Below are 19,782 nucleotides of genomic sequence, written 5' to 3'. Positions count from 1 at the left end.
TTCACATTTGAGTCTTTTCGTGCCATATTGAGTCAATACGGTCACGCACAAACTCGGAATATGAAACACGGCACCCGTGTCAAAAAGCACTGACAATTCTCATCTCAATTTGCTAGAGTAAAACTTTCGATAGTTGAAGCCACCGATACCATCAAAATATCGAAGTTTGAATGCAATAAGCAGAATATTTAAATAACAAAATCTAATTATTTATTGACATCAATAAGAACAAATCATATACATACATACATCTGCCCGCAATGCGAAGCAGAATATGCGTAGCTCCGTTATTCGGTTTTTGCTTTACTATCGCTTACGCAGTCGTTGCCTAGTGACGGTAACTGTAAACTTTTGGCGTTTTGCCTTTGCAATTAACATTACTTTTTCAACCGTACGTAGAGAACCGCACACATAGACACGAACTGTTGCTTGTTGTGTGTGTGAGTGTGTGTATGTGATGTCCCCAACTATTTGATATTTGTTGTTGCTGCATAAAGTTATTAATGCCAAATGCACTAAACAAAGAAAAAATTACTTTTAAAAATGTTATATAATTTTCAATTAATTAACATTTCTTGCTGTGTCAGTGCAAGACGAATGTACATACATACATATGTAGATACATATGTACACATATAGATGTGCACATATGTATGGACATTCACACATTAGTGTCTCACATTTTGCTTTGGCTATTTCAATGTTTGTATGTGTGTATGTATACTTAGTTGTCCCCAACTGTTTGATATTTTGTATTGTTTGTTCTGCATGCTTTTGTAAAATGCATATTTTGAAAATCCATGAATGCAAAGTTGTAGATTTAGTTACGTAGATTACATTACCCAAATTTTAAATCGATCGGACTAAATTTATAACACAAACTTTTCATTTGAAATAGTGAATAAATATTAAAACCCAAATAATTCAAACTCCAACACAAATCTAAGTATGCAGTTTTGTTTGTATTCTTTAATTGATTTTAGAAACTAAGTTTTAAGTCGATCGGTTGAAAAATGCGGATTTTTCAAACAAACTTTGGAGCTACATTTCCCCCCTTTGGAGCTCGAATTTTCCAAAATCCCTTCTTAGTGCGCATCTACACCATGATAGGATACTTGAGCCCAAATTTCAGCATCCTAGCTTTTACCGTTTGGGCTGTGGGCTGTTGACGCGGTTTCCTTTTGTGCCCCAATATTTTTTTTACAGGACAACTCCCATATTTTGGGCCCCAAAAAAAATATCAAACAAGTAAAAAAGCTAAAGTCGGGTGTCCCGACTTTGAAATACTCTGAACATATGTTTACAATAATTATAGAAAATAAAAAAATTAAGAAAATAAATAAAAAATTTGATCGATTTTACCTCTCTCGGTATTTGAACTCACGTAAAGGGTGTATAATTGAACATTTACATAGCAATTGCGTCTGTGTGAGTGTATGTATGCCTATGCGCATCTATTCGTGTCTGTGTAAGCATTTTCGCAGTCAACCAAACAGCAACATCAACAACAGCCGCGGGCAGCGCTTGAGCTGCGCTGCATCAGCAAATATATTTATGGCTATAACTTCTTGTTAAATCGGTCTATCATAATGAAATTTGGCATACGGACACATAATAACCAACTGGGGGTATTTCCAAAATTTTAGTTCGAAATTCCAAGAATTACGAGAGTGAGAGAAAATCGCGATTTGCTTTGGAGAGGGGGGCGGGAGGGAAATTCCAAAATACACATTTGCGGGCAGCGCTTGATGACTTTGCTTTTACAAATCAACAATAGACAAATCATTCAGCTACTAATCATAAACCCATCGCCAAAGGGAACAACCCGTTTAATAAGTCTTGTACTAGAAAACTTAAGGTAAAAACAGGGGCTTGCTGCTGAAGAAGTAATTCAAAACGTGGTTGACAGCTTTTTTCCAATTCAAGTTCTCGAAGACCGTTTTTTTGCGTTCGCTTTGGCGATCTCATTCCTTCTGGGGCAGCATTTGTTAAGCATATTTAAATTTTAAAAACAATAAATCGGTTCAATATGCCGGATCAATTCCAATAGTGATATCTGAAAAAAACAGTTCGGGTAATAGGGGCAAAAGTTGAAAGTGGACTGTTTTACTATACATTTAACTAAGCCGGCAGGATCCCGCACATCGGCCGCAATCTGAGCAGAAGTATTTTTTAGTCCAGCCTTATTCCGACGAGTTTTACGTTTTTTATTAATATATCCTAATTGGATATTCCTGTAGTTAGGATTGTTGTATGTGTATACTTTTCCTATAACTAGGGGGACATCACGGTTCCGCAATTGCATTTTTTAAGCAAATTTTTTATCTTTATTCCAGAATTTTTGGTCTATTTACAAATATTGTAATCTAATCAAGAAGTCACTTTTTCCAAATGTGTCACTGACATCATGATTTACTCACATATCATTTAATATATGTATATGGGTGGTATGAGCGTATAACCACGCCCACTTTTTAAAAATAGTTTATTGTTTGAAGCCTACTGTTTAAAATATAGACCTTGCTATAACTAACACTATAGGACCTAGGGATATTAAATTTAAAGTCCAAGATGCCTTATGTGAATACGCAGAAAATGTGTTTGTTAGAATTTCCCTACCTCCCCCCCTCTCCAATGCAAATCGCGATTACCTCTAACTCCGGTAATTCTTGGAATTTCTAACTAAAATTTTGCAAATACCTCCAGTTAGTTATTATGTGTCCGTATGCCAAGTTTCATCATAATAGGTCTTTAACAAGAAGTTATAGCCATAAATATATTTGACTAGCAGGTATTGCCCGTCTTAACCCGGCTCAATATAATGTTTCCAATTGTATTTATTTTGTGTGTGCATAACCTACCCATATGCTTCCGCATTATAAGTTACCAGTAGGAAGGCATTTAAGGTATATAAATGAACATTTTCTGTTCTTGACAAAAAATTATTCAGTAGTCCGTTACATTTTTGTTCTTGCCAAACTATTTGGTTAAACGAACATGACCACTATAACTAATATTTTTTAAAGCTCGTTTTCCCCCCTTTGGAGCTAGAATTTTCCAAAAGCCTTTCTTAGTGTGCTCCTACACTATGATGGATACTTGAGTCCAAATTTCATCTTTTACCGTTTGGGCTGTGCGTTGATCACCAATTAGTCAGGACAAACTGTTTTATATATAACGCAACGTTTTAAGATAGACTATGTGCAAAAAAGGGGAATAATTCTAAATTCACATTTGAGTCTTTTCGTGCCATATTGAGTCAATACGGTCACGCACAAACTCGGAATATGAAACACGGCACCCGTGTCAAAAAGCACTGACAATTCTCATCTCAATTTGCTAGAGTAAAACTTTCGATAGTTGAAGCCACCGATACCATCAAAATATCGAAGTTTGAATGCAATAAGCAGAATATTTAAATAACAAAATCTAATTATTTATTGACATCAATAAGAACAAATCATATACATACATACATCTGCCCGCAATGCGAAGCAGAATATGCGTAGCTCCGTTATTCGGTTTTTGCTTTACTATCGCTTACGCAGTCGTTGCCTAGTGACGGTAACTGTAAACTTTTGGCGTTTTGCCTTTGCAATTAACATTACTTTTTCAACCGTACGTAGAGAACCGCACACATAGACACGAACTGTTGCTTGTTGTGTGTGTGAGTGTGTGTATGTGATGTCCCCAACTATTTGATATTTGTTGTTGCTGCATAAAGTTATTAATGCCAAATGCACTAAACAAAGAAAAAATTACTTTTAAAAATGTTATATAATTTTCAATTAATTAACATTTCTTGCTGTGTCAGTGCAAGACGAATGTACATACATACATATGTAGATACATATGTACACATATAGATGTGCACATATGTATGGACATTCACACATTAGTGTCTCACATTTTGCTTTGGCTATTTCAATGTTTGTATGTGTGTATGTATACTTAGTTGTCCCCAACTGTTTGATATTTTGTATTGTTTGTTCTGCATGCTTTTGTAAAATGCATATTTTGAAAATCCATGAATGCAAAGTTGTAGATTTAGTTACGTAGATTACATTACCCAAATTTTAAATCGATCGGACTAAATTTATAACACAAACTTTTCATTTGAAATAGTGAATAAATATTAAAACCCAAATAATTCAAGCTCCAACACAAATCTAAGTATGCAGTTTTGTTTGTATTCTTTAATTGATTTTAGAAACTAAGTTTTAAGTCGATCGGTTGAAAAATGCGGATTTTTCAAACAAACTTTGGAGCTACATTTCCCCCCTTTGGAGCTCGAATTTTCCAAAATCCCTTCTTAGTGCGCATCTACACCATGATAGGATACTTGAGCCCAAATTTCAGCATCCTAGCTTTTACCGTTTGGGCTGTGGGCTGTTGACGCGGTTTCCTTTTGTGCCCCAATATTTTTTTTACAGGACAACTCCCATATTTTGGGCCCCAAAAAAAATATCAAACAAGTAAAAAAGCTAAAGTCGGGTGTCCCGACTTTGAAATACTCTGAACATATGTTTACAATAATTATAGAAAATAAAAAAATTAAGAAAATAAATAAAAAATTTGATCGATTTTACCTCTCTCGGTATTTGAACTCACGTAAAGGGTGTATAATTGAACATTTACATAGCAATTGCGTCTGTGTGAGTGTATTCGTGTCTGTGTAAGCATTTTCGCAGTCAACCAAACAGCAACATCAACAACAGCCGCGGGCAGCGCTTGAGCTGCGCTGCATCAGCAAATATATTTATGGCTATAACTTCTTGTTAAATCGGTCTATCATAATGAAATTTGGCATACGGACACATAATAACCAACTGGGGGTATTTCCAAAATTTTAGTTCGAAATTCCAAGAATTACGAGAGTGAGAGAAAATCGCGATTTGCTTTGGAGAGGGGGGCGGGAGGGAAATTCCAAAATACACATTTGCGGGCAGCGCTTGATGACTTTGCTTTTACAAATCAACAATAGACAAATCATTCAGCTACTAATCATAAACCCATCGCCAAAGGGAACAACCCGTTTAATAAGTCTTGTACTAGAAAACTTAAGGTAAAAACAGGGGCTTGCTGCTGAAGAAGTAATTCAAAACGTGGTTGACAGCTTTTTTCCAATTCAAGTTCTCGAAGACCGTTTTTTTTGCGTTCGCTTTGGCGATCTCATTCCTTCTGGGGCAGCATTTGTTAAGCATATTTAAATTTTAAAAACAATAAATCGGTTCAATATGCCGGATCAATTCCAATAGTGATATCTGAAAAAAACAGTTCGGGTATTAGGGGCAAAAGTTGAAAGTGGACTGTTTTACTATACATTTAACTAAGCCGGCAGGATCCCGCACATCGGCCGCAATCTGAGCAGAAGTATTTTTTAGTCCAGCCTTATTCCGACGAGTTTTACGTTTTTTATTAATATATCCTAATTGGATATTCCTGTAGTTAGGATTGTTGTATGTGTATACTTTTCCTATAACTAGGGGGACATCACGGTTCCGCAATTGCATTTTTTAAGCAAATTTTTTATCTTTATTCCAGAATTTCTTGTGTATATTCATTTATAGGAAGTGTTTCGAAGTGTGACTTATCGAGAAATGAATTGTGATTCGATTGGAATGTTCATCATATACCCCCAAATAGGTGGGGATTTCCCCAAAGCACTGTACAGCAATTTGCGATCACTTGAAAATTTTAAAAACATCGTGAATATATCAAAAGCCAAACTAACCCTTTTAAAAACGATAGAAAATTTGGGGTAAGAACAGCATGACCAACACTATGTATAAATAGAATAAATAGAATCGGCCAAAATTTCCAAGTTTTTGTTCCATTTTGAGGTCGTATTTTTGGTCTATTTACAAATATTGTAATCTAATCAAGAAGTCACTTTTTCCAAATGTGTCACTGACATCATGATTTACTCACATATCATTTAATATATGTATATGGGTGGTATGAGCGTACTTTTTTAAAAATAGTTTATTGTTTGAAGCCTACTGTTTAAAATATAGACCTTGCTATAACTAACACTATAGGACCTAGGGATATTAAATTTAAAGTCCAAGATGCCTTATGTGAATACGCAGAAAATGTGTTTTTTAGAATTTCCCTACTTCCCCCCCTCTCCAATGCAAATCGCGATTACCTCTAACTCCGGTAATTCTTGGAATTTCTAACTAAAATTTTGCAAATACCTCCAGTTAGTTATTATGTGTCCGTATGCCAAGTTTCATCATAATAGGTCTTTAACAAGAAGTTATAGCCATAAATATATTTGACTAGCAGGTATTGCCCGTCTTAACCCGGCTCAATATAATGTTTCCAATTGTATTTATTTTGTGTGTGCATAACCTACCCATATGCTTCCGCATTATAAGTTACCAGTAGGAAGGCATTTAAGGTATATAAATGAACATTTTCTGTTCTTGACAAAAAATTATTCAGTAGTCCGTTACATTTTTGTTCTTGCCAAACTATTTGGTTAAACGAACATGACCACTATAACTAATATTTTTTAAAGCTCGTTTTCCCCCCTTTGGAGCTAGAATTTTCCAAAAGCCTTTCTTAGTGTGCTCCTACACTATGATGGATACTTGAGTCCAAATTTCATCTTTTACCGTTTGGGCTGTGCGTTGATCACCAATTAGTCAGGACAAACTGTTTTATATATAACGCAACGTTTTAAGATAGACTATGTGCAAAAAAGGGGAATAATTCTAAATTCACATTTGAGTCTTTTCGTGCCATATTGAGTCAATACGGTCACGCACAAACTCGGAATATGAAACACGGCACCCTGTGTCAAAAAGCACTGACAATTCTCATCTCAATTTGCTAGAGTAAAACTTTCGATAGTTGAAGCCACCGATACCATCAAAATATCGAAGTTTGAATGCAATAAGCAGAATATTTAAATAACAAAATCTAATTATTTATTGACATCAATAAGAACAAATCATATACATACATACATCTGCCCGCAATGCGAAGCAGAATATGCGTAGCTCCGTTATTCGGTTTTTGCTTTACTATCGCTTACGCAGTCGTTGCCTAGCGACGGTAACTGTAAACTTTTGGCGTTTTGCCTTTGCAATTAACATTAAATGGTCACAACGAAAGAAGAAGAGCGAGCCAATGACTTGCAGTTGTTGTTGTTTTTAGAGCATTATTTTTTTTACAATCAAACAACTGTGTTCGATTGCCCAATGTATACATTAATGCGAATGTACATACATGCTATATTCATACAAAGGCATACATACATACATATGTATGTTTCTCTTTACTTTTTCAACCGTACGTAGAGAACCGCACACATAGACACGAACTGTTGCTTGTTGTGTGTGAGTGTGTGTATGTGATGTCCCCAACTATTTGATATTTGTTGTTGCTGCATAAAGTTATTAATGCCAAATGCACTAAACAAAGAAAAAATTACTTTTAAAAATGTTATATAATTTTCAATTAATTAACATTTCTTGCTGTGTCAGTGCAAGACGAATGTACATACATACATATGTAGATACATATCTACACATATAGATGTGCACATATGTATGGACATTCACACATTAGTGTCTCACATTTTGCTTTGGCTATTTCAATGTTTGTATGTGTGTATGTATACTTAGTTGTCCCCAACTGTTTGATATTTTGTATTGTTTGTTCTGCATGCTTTTGTAAAATGCATATTTTGAAAATCCATGAATGCAAAGTTGTAGATTTAGTTACGTAGATTACATTACCCAAATTTTAAATCGATCGGACTAAATTTATAACACAAACTTTTCATTTGAAATAGTGAATAAATATTAAAACCCAAATAATTCAAGCTCCAACACAAATCTAAGTATGCAGTTTTGTTTGTATTCTTTAATTGATTTTAGAAACTAAGTTTTAAGTCGATCGGTTGAAAAATGCGGATTTTTCAAACAAACTTTGGAGCTACATTTCCCCCCTTTGGAGCTCGAATTTTCCAAAATCCCTTCTTAGTGCGCATCTACACCATGATAGGATACTTGAGCCCAGCATTTCAGCATCCTAGCTTTTACCGTTTGGGCTGTGGGCTGTTGACGCGGTTTCCTTTTGTGCCCCAACATTTTTTTTTACAGGACAACTCCCATATTTTGGGCCCCAAAAAAAATATCAAACAAGTAAAAAAGCTAAAGTCGGGTGTCCCGACTTTGAAATACTCTGAACATATGTTTACAATAATTATAGAAAATAAAAAAATTAAGAAAATAAATAAAAAATTTGATCGATTTTACCTCTCTCGGTATTTGAACTCACGTAAAGGGTGTATAATTGAACATTTACATAGCAATTGCGTCTGTGTGAGTGTATGTATGCCTATGCGCATCTATTCGTGTCTGTGTAAGCATTTTCGCAGTCAACCAAACAGCAACATCAACAACAGCCGCGGGCAGCGCTTGAGCTGCGCTGCATCAGCAAATATATTTATGGCTATAACTTCTTGTTAAATCGGTCTATCATAATGAAATTTGGCATACGGACACATAATAACCAACTGGGGGTATTTCCAAAATTTTAGTTCGAAATTCCAAGAATTACGAGAGTGAGAGAAAATCGCGATTTGCTTTGGAGAGGGGGGCGGGAGGGAAATTCCAAAATACACATTTGCGGGCAGCGCTTGATGACTTTGCTTTTACAAATCAACAATAGACAAATCATTCAGCTACTAATCATAAACCCATCGCCAAAGGGAACAACCCGTTTAATAAGTCTTGTACTAGAAAACTTAAGGTAAAAACAGGGGCTTGCTGCTGAAGAAGTAATTCAAAACGTGGTTGACAGCTTTTTTCCAATTCAAGTTCTCGAAGACCGTTTTTTTGCGTTCGCTTTGGCGATCTCATTCCTTCTGGGGCAGCATTTGTTAAGCATATTTAAATTTTAAAAACAATAAATCGGTTCAATATGCCGGATCAATTCCAATAGTGATATCTGAAAAAAACAGTTCGGGTATTAGGGGCAAAAGTTGAAAGTGGACTGTTTTACTATACATTTAACTAAGCCGGCAGGATCCCGCACATCGGCCGCAATCTGAGCAGAAGTATTTTTTAGTCCAGCCTTATTCCGACGAGTTTTACGTTTTTTATTAATATATCCTAATTGGATATTCCTGTAGTTAGGATTGTTGTATGTGTATACTTTTCCTATAACTAGGGGGACATCACGGTTCCGCAATTGCATTTTTTAAGCAAATTTTTTATCTTTATTCCAGAATTTCTTGTGTATATTCATTTATAGGAAGTGTTTCGAAGTGTGACTTATCGAGAAATGAATTGTGATTCGATTGGAATGTTCATCATATACCCCCAAATAGGTGGGGACTTCCCCAAAGCACTGTACAGCAATTTGCGATCACTTGAAAATTTTAAAAACATCGTGAATATATCAAAGGCCAAACTAACCCTTTTAAAAACGATAGAAAATTTGGGGTAAGAACAGCATGACCAACACTATGTATAAATGTATAAATAGAATAAATAGAATCGGCCAAAATTTCCAAGTTTTTGTTCCATTTTGAGGTCGTATTTTTGGTCTATTTACAAATATTGTAATCTAATCAAGAAGTCACTTTTTCCAAATGTGTCACTGACATCATGATTTACTCACATATCATTTAATATATGTATATGGGTGGTATGAGCGTATAACCACGCCCACTTTTTAAAAATAGTTTATTGTTTGAAGCCTACTGTTTAAAATATAGACCTTGCTATAACTAACACTATAGGACCTAGGGATATTAAATTTAAAGTCCAAGATGCCTTATGTGAATACGCAGAAAATGTGTTTTTTAGAATTTCCCTACTTCCCCCCCTCTCCAATGCAAATCGCGATTACCTCTAACTCCCGTAATTCTTGGAATTTCTAACTAAAATTTTGCAAATACCTCCAGTTAGTTATTATGTGTCCGTATGCCAAGTTTCATCATAATAGGTCTTTAACAAGAAGTTATAGCCATAAATATATTTGACTAGCAGGTATTGCCCGTCTTAACCCGGCTCAATATAATGTTTCCAATTGTATTTATTTTGTGTGTGCATAACCTACCCATATGCTTCCGCATTATAAGTTACCAGTAGGAAGGCATTTAAGGTATATAAATGAACATTTTCTGTTCTTGACAAAAAATTATTCAGTAGTCCGTTACATTTTTGTTCTTGCCAAACTATTTGGTTAAACGAACATGACCACTATAACTAATATTTTTTAAAGCTCGTTTTCCCCCCTTTGGAGCTAGAATTTTCCAAAAGCCTTTCTTAGTGTGCTCCTACACTATGATGGATACTTGAGTCCAAATTTCATCTTTTACCGTTTGGGCTGTGCGTTGATCACCAATTAGTCAGGACAAACTGTTTTATATATAACGCAACGTTTTAAGATAGACTATGTGCAAAAAAGGGGAATAATTCTAAATTCACATTTGAGTCTTTTCGTGCCATATTGAGTCAATACGGTCACGCACAAACTCGGAATATGAAACACGGCACCCGTGTCAAAAAGCACTGACAATTCTCATCTCAATTTGCTAGAGTAAAACTTTCGATAGTTGAAGCCACCGATACCATCAAAATATCGAAGTTTGAATGCAATAAGCAGAATATTTAAATAACAAAATCGAATTATTTATTGACATCAATAAGAACAAATCATATACATACATACATCTGCCCGCAATGCGAAGCAGAATATGCGTAGCTCCGTTATTCGGTTTTTGCTTTACTATCGCTTACGCAGTCGTTGCCTAGCTGACGGTAACTGTAAACTTTTGGCGTTTTGCCTTTGCAATTAACATTAAATGGTCACAACGAAAGAAGAAGAGCGAGCCAATGACTTGCAGTTGTTGTTGTTTTTAGAGCATTATTTTTTTTACAATCAAACAACTGTGTTCGATTGCCCAATGTATACATTAATGCGAATGTACATACATGCTATATTCATACAAAGGCATACATACATACATATGTATGTTTCTCTTTACTTTTTCAACCGTACGTAGAGAACCGCACACATAGACACGAACTGTTGCTTGTTGTGTGTGTGAGTGTGTGTATGTGATGTCCCCAACTATTTGATATTTGTTGTTGCTGCATAAAGTTATTAATGCCAAATGCACTAAACAAAGAAAAAATTACTTTTAAAAATGTTATATAATTTTCAATTAATTAACATTTCTTGCTGTGTCAGTGCAAGACGAATGTACATACATACATATGTAGATACATATGTACACACATAGATGTGCACATATGTATGGACATTCACACATTAGTGTCTCACATTTTGCTTTGGCTATTTCAATGTTTGTATGTGTGTATGTATACTTAGTTGTCCCCAACTGTTTGATATTTTGTATTGTTTGTTCTGCATGCTTTTGTAAAATGCATATTTTGAAAATCCATGAATGCAAAGTTGTAGATTTAGTTACGTAGATTACATTACCCAAATTTTAAATCGATCGGACTAAATTTATAACACAAACTTTTCATTTGAAATAGTGAATAAATATTAAAACCCAAATAATTCAAGCTCCAACACAAATCTAAGTATGCAGTTTTGTTTGTATTCTTTAATTGATTTTAGAAACTAAGTTTTAAGTCGATCGGTTTGAAAAATGCGGATTTTTCAAACAAACTTTGGAGCTACATTTCCCCCCTTTGGAGCTCGAATTTTCCAAAATCCCTTCTTAGTGCGCATCTACACCATGATAGGATACTTGAGCCCAAATTTCAGCATCCTAGCTTTTACCGTTTGGGCTGTGGGCTGTTGACGCGGTTTCCTTTTGTGCCCCAACATTTTTTTTTACAGGACAACTCCCATATTTTGGGCCCCAAAAAAAATATCAAACAAGTAAAAAAGCTAAAGTCGGGTGTCCCGACTTTGAAATACTCTGAACATATGTTTACAATAATTATAGAAAATAAAAAATAAAATTTGATCGATTTTACCTCTCTCGGTATTTGAACTCACGTAAAGGGTGTATAATTGAACATTTACATAGCAATTGCGTCTGTGTGAGTGTATGTATGCCTATGCGCATCTATTCGTGTCTGTGTAAGCATTTTCGCAGTCAACCAAACAGCAACATCAACAACAGCCGCGGGCAGCGCTTGAGCTGCGCTGCATCAGCAAATATATTTATGGCTATAACTTCTTGTTAAATCGGTCTATCATAATGAAATTTGGCATACGGACACATAATAACCAACTGGGGGTATTTCCAAAATTTTAGTTCGAAATTCCAAGAATTACGAGAGTGAGAGAAAATCGCGATTTGCTTGGAGAGGGGGGGCGGGAGGGAAATTCCAAAATACACATTTGCGGGCAGCGCTTGATGACTTTGCTTTTACAAATCAACAATAGACAAATCATTCAGCTACTAATCATAAACCCATCGCCAAAGGGAACAACCCGTTTAATAAGTCTTGTACTAGAAAACTTAAGGTAAAAACAGGGGCTTGCTGCTGAAGAAGTAATTCAAAACGTGGTTGACAGCTTTTTTCCAATTCAAGTTCTCGAAGACCGTTTTTTTGCGTTCGCTTTGGCGATCTCATTCCTTCTGGGGCAGCATTTGTTAAGCATATTTAAATTTTAAAAACAATAAATCGGTTCAATATGCCGGATCAATTCCAATAGTGATATCTGAAAAAAACAGTTCGGGTATTAGGGGCAAAAGTTGAAAGTGGACTGTTTTACTATACATTTAACTAAGCCGGCAGGATCCCGCACATCGGCCGCAATCTGAGCAGAAGTATTTTTTAGTCCAGCCTTATTCCGACGAGTTTTACGTTTTTTATTAATATATCCTAATTGGATATTCCTGTAGTTAGGATTGTTGTATGTGTATACTTTTCCTATAACTAGGGGGACATCACGGTTCCGCAATTGCATTTTTTAAGCAAATTTTTTATCTTTATTCCAGAATTTCTTGTGTATATTCATTTATAGGAAGTGTTTCGAAGTGTGACTTATCGAGAAATGAATTGTGATTCGATTGGAATGTTCATCATATACCCCCAAATAGGTGGGATTTCCCCAAAGCACTGTACAGCAATTTGCGATCACTTGAAAATTTTAAAAAACATCGTGAATATATCAAAAGCCAAACTAACCCTTTTAAAAACGATAGAAAATTTGGGGTAAGAACAGCATGACCAACACTATGTATAAATGTATAAATAGAATAAATAGAATCGTATTTTTGGTCTATTTACAAATATTGTAATCTAATCAAGAAGTCACTTTTTCCAAATGTGTCACTGACATCATGATTTACTCACATATCATTTAATATATGTATATGGGTGGTATGAGCGTATAACCACGCCCACTTTTTAAAAATAGTTTATTGTTTGAAGCCTACTGTTTAAAATATAGACCTTGCTATAACTAACACTATAGGACCTAGGGATATTAAATTTAAAGTCCAAGATGCCTTATGTGAATACGCAGAAAATGTGTTTTTTAGAATTTCCCTACCTCCCCCCCTCTCCAATGCAAATCGCGATTACCTCTAACTCCCGTAATTCTTGGAATTTCTAACTAAAATTTTGCAAATACCTCCAGTTAGTTATTATGTGTCCGTATGCCAAGTTTCATCATAATAGGTCTTTAACAAGAAGTTATAGCCATAAATATATTTGACTAGCAGGTATTGCCCGTCTTAACCCGGCTCAATATAATGTTTCCAATTGTATTTATTTTGTGTGTGCATAACCTACCCATATGCTTCCGCATTATAAGTTACCAGTAGGAAGGCATTTAAGGTATATAAATGAACATTTTCTGTTCTTGACAAAAAATTATTCAGTAGTCCGTTACATTTTTGTTCTGCCAAACTATTTGGTTAAACGAACATGACCACTATAACTAATATTTTTTAAAGCTCGTTTTCCCCCCTTTGGAGCTAGAATTTTCCAAAAGCCTTTCTTAGTGTGCTCCTACACTATGATGGATACCTGAGTCCAAATTTCATCTTTTACCGTTTGGGCTGTGCGTTGATCACCCATTAGTCAGGACAAACTGTTTTAAGATAGACTATGTGCAAAAAAGGGGAATAATTCTAAATTCACATTTGAGTCTTTTCGTGCCATATTGAGTCAATACGGTCACGCACAAACTCGGAATATGAAACACGGCACCCGTGTCAAAAGCACTGACAATTCTCATCTCAATTTGCTAGAGTAAAACTTTCGATAGTTGAAGCCACCGATACCATCAAAATATCGAAGTTTGAATGCAATAAGCAGAATATTTAAATAACAAAATCGAATTATTTATTGACATCAATAAGAACAAATCATATACATACATACATCTGCCCGCAATGCGAAGCAGAATATGCGTAGCTCCGTTATTCGGTTTTTGCTTTACTATCGCTTACGCAGTCGTTGCCTAGCGACGGTAACTGTAAACTTTTGGCGTTTTTGCCTTTGCAATTAACATTAAATGGTCACAACGAAAGAAGAAGAGCGATGCCAATGACTTGCAGTTGTTGTTGTTTTTAGAGCATTATTTTTTTTACAATCAAACAACTGTGTTCGATTGCCCAATGTATACATTAATGCGAATGTACATACATGCTATATTCATACAAAGGCATACATACATACATATGTATGTTTCTCTTTACTTTTTCAACCGTACGTAGAGAACCGCACACATAGACACGAACTGTTGCTTGTTGTGTGTGTGAGTGTGTGTATGTGATGTCCCAACTATTTGATATTTGTTGTTGCTGCATAAAGTTATTAATGCCAAATGCACTAAACAAAGAAAAATTACTTTTAAAAATGTTATATAATTTTCAATTAATCAACATTTCTTGCTGTGTCAGTGCAAGACGAATGTACATACATACATATGTATATACATAGATGTGCACATATGTATGGACATTCACACATTAGTGTCTCACATTTTGCTTTGGCTATTTCAATGTTTGTATGTGTGTATGTATACTTAGTTGTCCCCAACTGTTTGATATTTTGTATTGTTTGTTCTGCATGCTTTTGTAAAATGCATATTTTGAAAATCCATGAATGCAAAGTTGTAGATTTAGTTACGTAGATTACATTACCCAAATTTTAAATCGATCGGACTAAATTTATAACACAAACTTTTCATTTGAAATAGTGAATAAATATTAAAACCCAAATAATCAAGCTCCAACACAAATCTAAGTATGCAGTTTTGTTTGTATTCTTTAATTGATTTTAGAAACTAAGTTTTAAGTCGATCGGTTGAAAAATGCGGATTTTTCAAACAAACTTTGGAGCTACATTTCCCCCCTTTGGAGCTCGAATTTTCCAAAATCCCTTCTTAGTGCGCATCTACACCATGATAGGATACTTGAGCCCAAATTTCAGCATCCTAGCTTTTACCGTTTGGGCTGTGGGCTGTTGACGCGGTTTCCTTTTGTGCCCCAACATTTTTTTTACAGGACAACTCCCATATTTTGGGCCCCAAAAAAAAATATCAAACAAGTAAAAAAGCTAAAGTCGGGTGTCCCGACTTTGAAATACTCTGAACATATGTTTACAATAATTATAGAAAATAAAAAATTAAGAAAATAAAAAAAAAAATTTGATCGATTTTACCTCTCGGTATTTGAACTCACGGGAAGGGTGTATAATTGAAACATTTACATAGCAATTGCGTCTGTGTGAGTGTATGTATGCCTATGCGCATCTATTTCGTGTCTGTGTAAGCATTTTCGCAGTCAACCAAACAGCAACATCAACAACAGCCGCGGGCAGCGCTTGAGCTGCGCTGCATCAGCAAATATATTTATGGCTATAACTTCTGTTAAATCGGTCTATCATAATGGAAATTTGGCATACGGACACATAATAACCAACTGGGGGTTATTTCCAAAATTTAGTTCGAAATTCCAAGAATTACGAGAGTGAGAGAAAATCGCGATTTGCTTGGAGAGGGGGGGCTGGGAGGGAAAATCCAACATAATACACATTTGGGCAGGGCAATCGCTTGATGGACTTTGGCTTTTCACACATCAACAATAGACAAATCATTCAGTACTAATCCTAAACCCATCGCCAAAGGGAACAACACCGTTTAATAAGTCTTGTTACTAGAAAATTAAGGTAAAAACAGGGGGCTTGCTGCTGAATAGAAGGTAATTCAAAACGTGGTTGACAGCTTTTTTCCAATTCAAGTTCTCGAAGACCGTTTTTTTGCGTTTCGCTTTGGCGATCTCATTCATTCTGGGGCAGCATTTGTCAGCATATTTAATTTTAAAAACAATATACGGTTCAATATGCCGGATCATATTCCCAATAGTGATATCTGAAAAAAAACAGTTCGGGTATAGGGGCAAAAGTTGAAAGTGGACTGTTTTACTTACATTTAACTAAGCCGGCCAGGATCCCGCACATCGGCCGCAATCTGAGCAGAAGTATTTTTTAGTCAGCCTTATTCCGACGAGTTTTACGTTTTTTATTAATATATCCTAATTGGATATTCCTGTAGTTAGGATTGTGTATGTGTATACTTTTCCTATAACTAGGGGGACATCACGGTCCGCAATTGCATTTTTTAAGCGAATTTTTTATCTTTATTCCAGAATTTCTTGGTATATTCATTTATAGGAAGGTTTCGAAGTGTGACTTATCGAGAAATGAATTGTGATTCGATTTGGAATGTTCATCATATACCCCCAAATAGGGGGGGATTTCCCCCAAAGCACTGTACAGCAATTTGCGATCACTTGAAAATTTTAAAACATCGTGGAATATATCAAAAGCCAAACTAACCCTTTTAAAACGATAGAAAATTGGTGGTAAGAACAGCATGACCAACATAGTATAAATGTATAAATAGAATAAATAGAATCGGCCAAAATTTCAAGTTTTTGTTCCATTTTGAGGCTATTATTTTGGTCTATTACAAATATTGTAATCTAATCAAGAAGTCACTTTTTCCAAATGTGTCACTGACATCATGATTTACTCACATATCATTTAATATATGTATATGGGTGGTTATGAGCGTATAACCACGCCCACTTTTTAAAAATAGTTTATTGTTTGAAGCCTACTGTTTAAAATATAGACCTTGCTATAACTAACACTATAGGACCTAGGGATATTAAATTTAAAGTCCAAGATGCCTTATGTGAATACGCAGAAAATGTGTTTTTTTAGAATTTCCCTACCTCCCCCCTCTCCAATGCAAATCGCGATTACCTCTAACTCCCGTAATTCTTGGAATTTCTAACTAAAATTTTGCAAATACCTCCAGTTAGTTATTATGTGTCCGTATGCCAAGTTTCATCATAATAGGTCTTTAACAAGAAGTTATAGCCATAAATATATTTGACTAGCAGGTATTGCCCGTCTTAACCCGGCTCAATATAATGTTTCCAATTGTATTTATTTTGTGTGTGCATAACCTACCCATATGCTTCCGCATTATAAGTTACCAGTAGGAAGGCATTTAAGGTATATAAATGAACATTTTCTGTTCTTGACAAAAAATTATTCAGTAGTCCGTTACATTTTTGTTCTTGCCAAACTATTTGGTTAAACGAACATGACCACTATACTAATTTTTTAAAGCTCGTTTTCCCCCCTTTGGAGCTAGAATTTTCCAAAAGCCTTTCTTAGTGTGCTCCTACACTATGATGGATACTGAGTCCAAATTTCATCTTTTACCGTTTGGGCTGTGCGTTGATCACCAATTAGTCAGGACAAACTGTTTTATATAAACGCAACGTTTTAAGATAGACTATGTGCAAAAAGGGGAATAATTCTAAATTCACATTTGAGTCTTTTCGTGCCATATTGAGTCAATACGGTCACGCACAAACTCGGAATATGAAACACGGCACCCGTGTCAAAAAGCACTGACAATTCTCATCTCAATTGCTAGAGTAAAACTTTCGATAGTTGAAGCCACCGATACCATCAAAATATCGAAGTTTGAATGCAATAAGCAGAATATTTAAATAACAAAATCTAATTATTTATTGACATCAATAAGAACAAATCATATACATACATACATCTGCCCGCAATGCGAAGCAGAATATGCGTAGCTCCGTTATTCGGTTTTTGCTTTACTATCGCTTACGCAGTCGTTGCCTAGCGACGGTAACTGTAACTTTTGGCGTTTTGCCTTTGCAATTAACATTAAATGGTCACAACGAAAGAAGAAGAGCGAGCCAATGACTTGCAGTTGTTGTGTTTTTAGAGCATTATTTTTTTACAATCAAACAACTGTGTTCGATTGCCCAATGTATACATTAATGCGAATGTACATACATGCTATATTCATACAAAGGCATACATACATACATATGTATGTTTCTCTTTACTTTTTCAACCGTACGTAGAGAACCGCACACATAGACACGAACTGTTGTTGTGTGTGATGTGATGTCCCCAACTATTTGATATTTGTTGTTGCTGCATAAAGTTATTAATGCCAATGCACTAAACAAAGAAAAAATTACTTTTAAAAATGTTATATAATTTTCAATTAATTAACATTTCTTGCTGTGTCAGTGCAAGACGAATGTACATACATAAATATGTAGATACATATGTACACACATAGATGTGCACATATGTATGGACATTCACACATTAGTGTCTCACATTTTGCTTTGGCTATTTCAATGTTTGTATGTTGTATGTATACTTAGTTGTCCCCAACTGTTTGATATTTTGTATTGTTTGTTCTGCATGCTTTTGTAAAATGCATATTTTGAAAATCCATGAATGCAAAGTTGTAGATTTAGTTACGTAGATTACATTACCCAAATTTTAAATCGATCGGACTAATTTATAACACAAACTTTTCATTTGAAATAGTGAATAAATATTAAAACCCAAATAATCCAAGCTCCAACACAAATATAAGTATTTTCAAACAAACTTTGGAGCTACATTTCCCCCTTTGGAGCTCGAATTTTCCAAAATCCCTTCTTAGTGCGCATCTACACCATGATAGGATACTTGAGCCCAAATTTCAGCATCCTAGCTTTTACCGTTTGGGCTGTGGGCTGTTGACGCGGTTTCCTTTTGTGCCCCAACATTTTTTTACAGGACAACTCCCATATTTTGGGCCCCAAAAAAAATATCAAACAAGTAAAAAAGCTAAGTCGGGTGTCCCGACTTTGAAATACTCTGAACATATGTTTACAATAATTATAGAAAATAAAAAAATTAAGAAAATAAAAAAAATTGATCGATTTTACCTCTCTCGGTATTTGAACTCACGTAAAGGGTGTATAATTGAACATTACATAGCAATTGCGTCTGTGTGAGTGTATTAGTGTCTGTGTGTAAGCATTTTCGCAGTCAACCAAACAGCAACATCAACAACAGCCGCGGGCAGCGCTTGAGCTGCGCTGCATCAGCAAATATATTTATGGCTATAACTTCTTGTTAAATCGGTCTATCATAATGAAATTTGGCATACGGACACATAATAACCAACTGGGGGTATTTCCAAAATTTTAGTTCGAAATTCCAAGAATTACGAGAGTGAGAGAAAATCGCGATTGCTTTGGAGAGGGGGGCGGGAGGGAAATTCCAAAATACACATTTGCGGGCAGCGCTTGATGACTTTGCTTTTACAAATCAACAATAGACAAATCATTCAGCTACTAATCATAAACCCATCGCCAAAGGGAACAACCCGTTTAATAAGTCTTGTACTAGAAAACTTAAGGTAAAAACAGGGGCTTGCTGCTGAAGAAGTAATTCAAAACGTGGTTGACAG

The 19,782-nt window shown here is 35.3% G+C and overlaps 4 long non-coding RNA genes across 4 annotated transcripts; all 4 read right to left on the bottom strand.

Moving 5' to 3' along the window:
• Positions 1–1,785: 1,785 nt before the first annotated feature.
• Positions 1,786–2,335, bottom strand: LOC115630169. The gene is made up of 2 exons (XR_003996040.1): positions 2,116–2,335; positions 1,786–2,056 (listed from the first exon to the last, which is right to left on the bottom strand). It is a non-coding gene; the product is annotated as an uncharacterized LOC115630169 (long non-coding RNA).
• Positions 2,336–4,992: 2,657 nt separating this feature from the next.
• On the bottom strand, positions 4,993–5,568 carry LOC115630167. The gene is made up of 2 exons (XR_003996038.1): positions 5,324–5,568; positions 4,993–5,264 (listed from the first exon to the last, which is right to left on the bottom strand). It is a non-coding gene; the product is annotated as an uncharacterized LOC115630167 (long non-coding RNA).
• A 3,128-nt stretch (positions 5,569–8,696) lies between these two features.
• On the bottom strand, positions 8,697–9,279 carry LOC115630155. Its single transcript, XR_003996026.1, has 2 exons — positions 9,027–9,279; positions 8,697–8,967 (listed from the first exon to the last, which is right to left on the bottom strand). It is a non-coding gene; the product is annotated as an uncharacterized LOC115630155 (long non-coding RNA).
• Positions 9,280–12,404: 3,125 nt separating this feature from the next.
• On the bottom strand, positions 12,405–12,977 carry LOC115630174. The gene is made up of 2 exons (XR_003996044.1): positions 12,735–12,977; positions 12,405–12,675 (listed from the first exon to the last, which is right to left on the bottom strand). It is a non-coding gene; the product is annotated as an uncharacterized LOC115630174 (long non-coding RNA).
• Between the last annotated feature and the right edge of the window lie 6,805 nt (positions 12,978–19,782).

This window comes from Scaptodrosophila lebanonensis, unplaced genomic scaffold (genome assembly GCF_003285725.1).
Source record: "Scaptodrosophila lebanonensis strain 11010-0011.00,11010-0021.00 unplaced genomic scaffold, SlebRS2 tig00000339-arrow-arrow-pilon, whole genome shotgun sequence".
NCBI classification, from domain to species: Eukaryota; Metazoa; Arthropoda; class Insecta; order Diptera; family Drosophilidae; genus Scaptodrosophila; species Scaptodrosophila lebanonensis.
The sequence above is the reverse complement of the archived record's forward strand: the minus strand, read 5'-3'. Positions and strand labels throughout refer to the sequence as shown.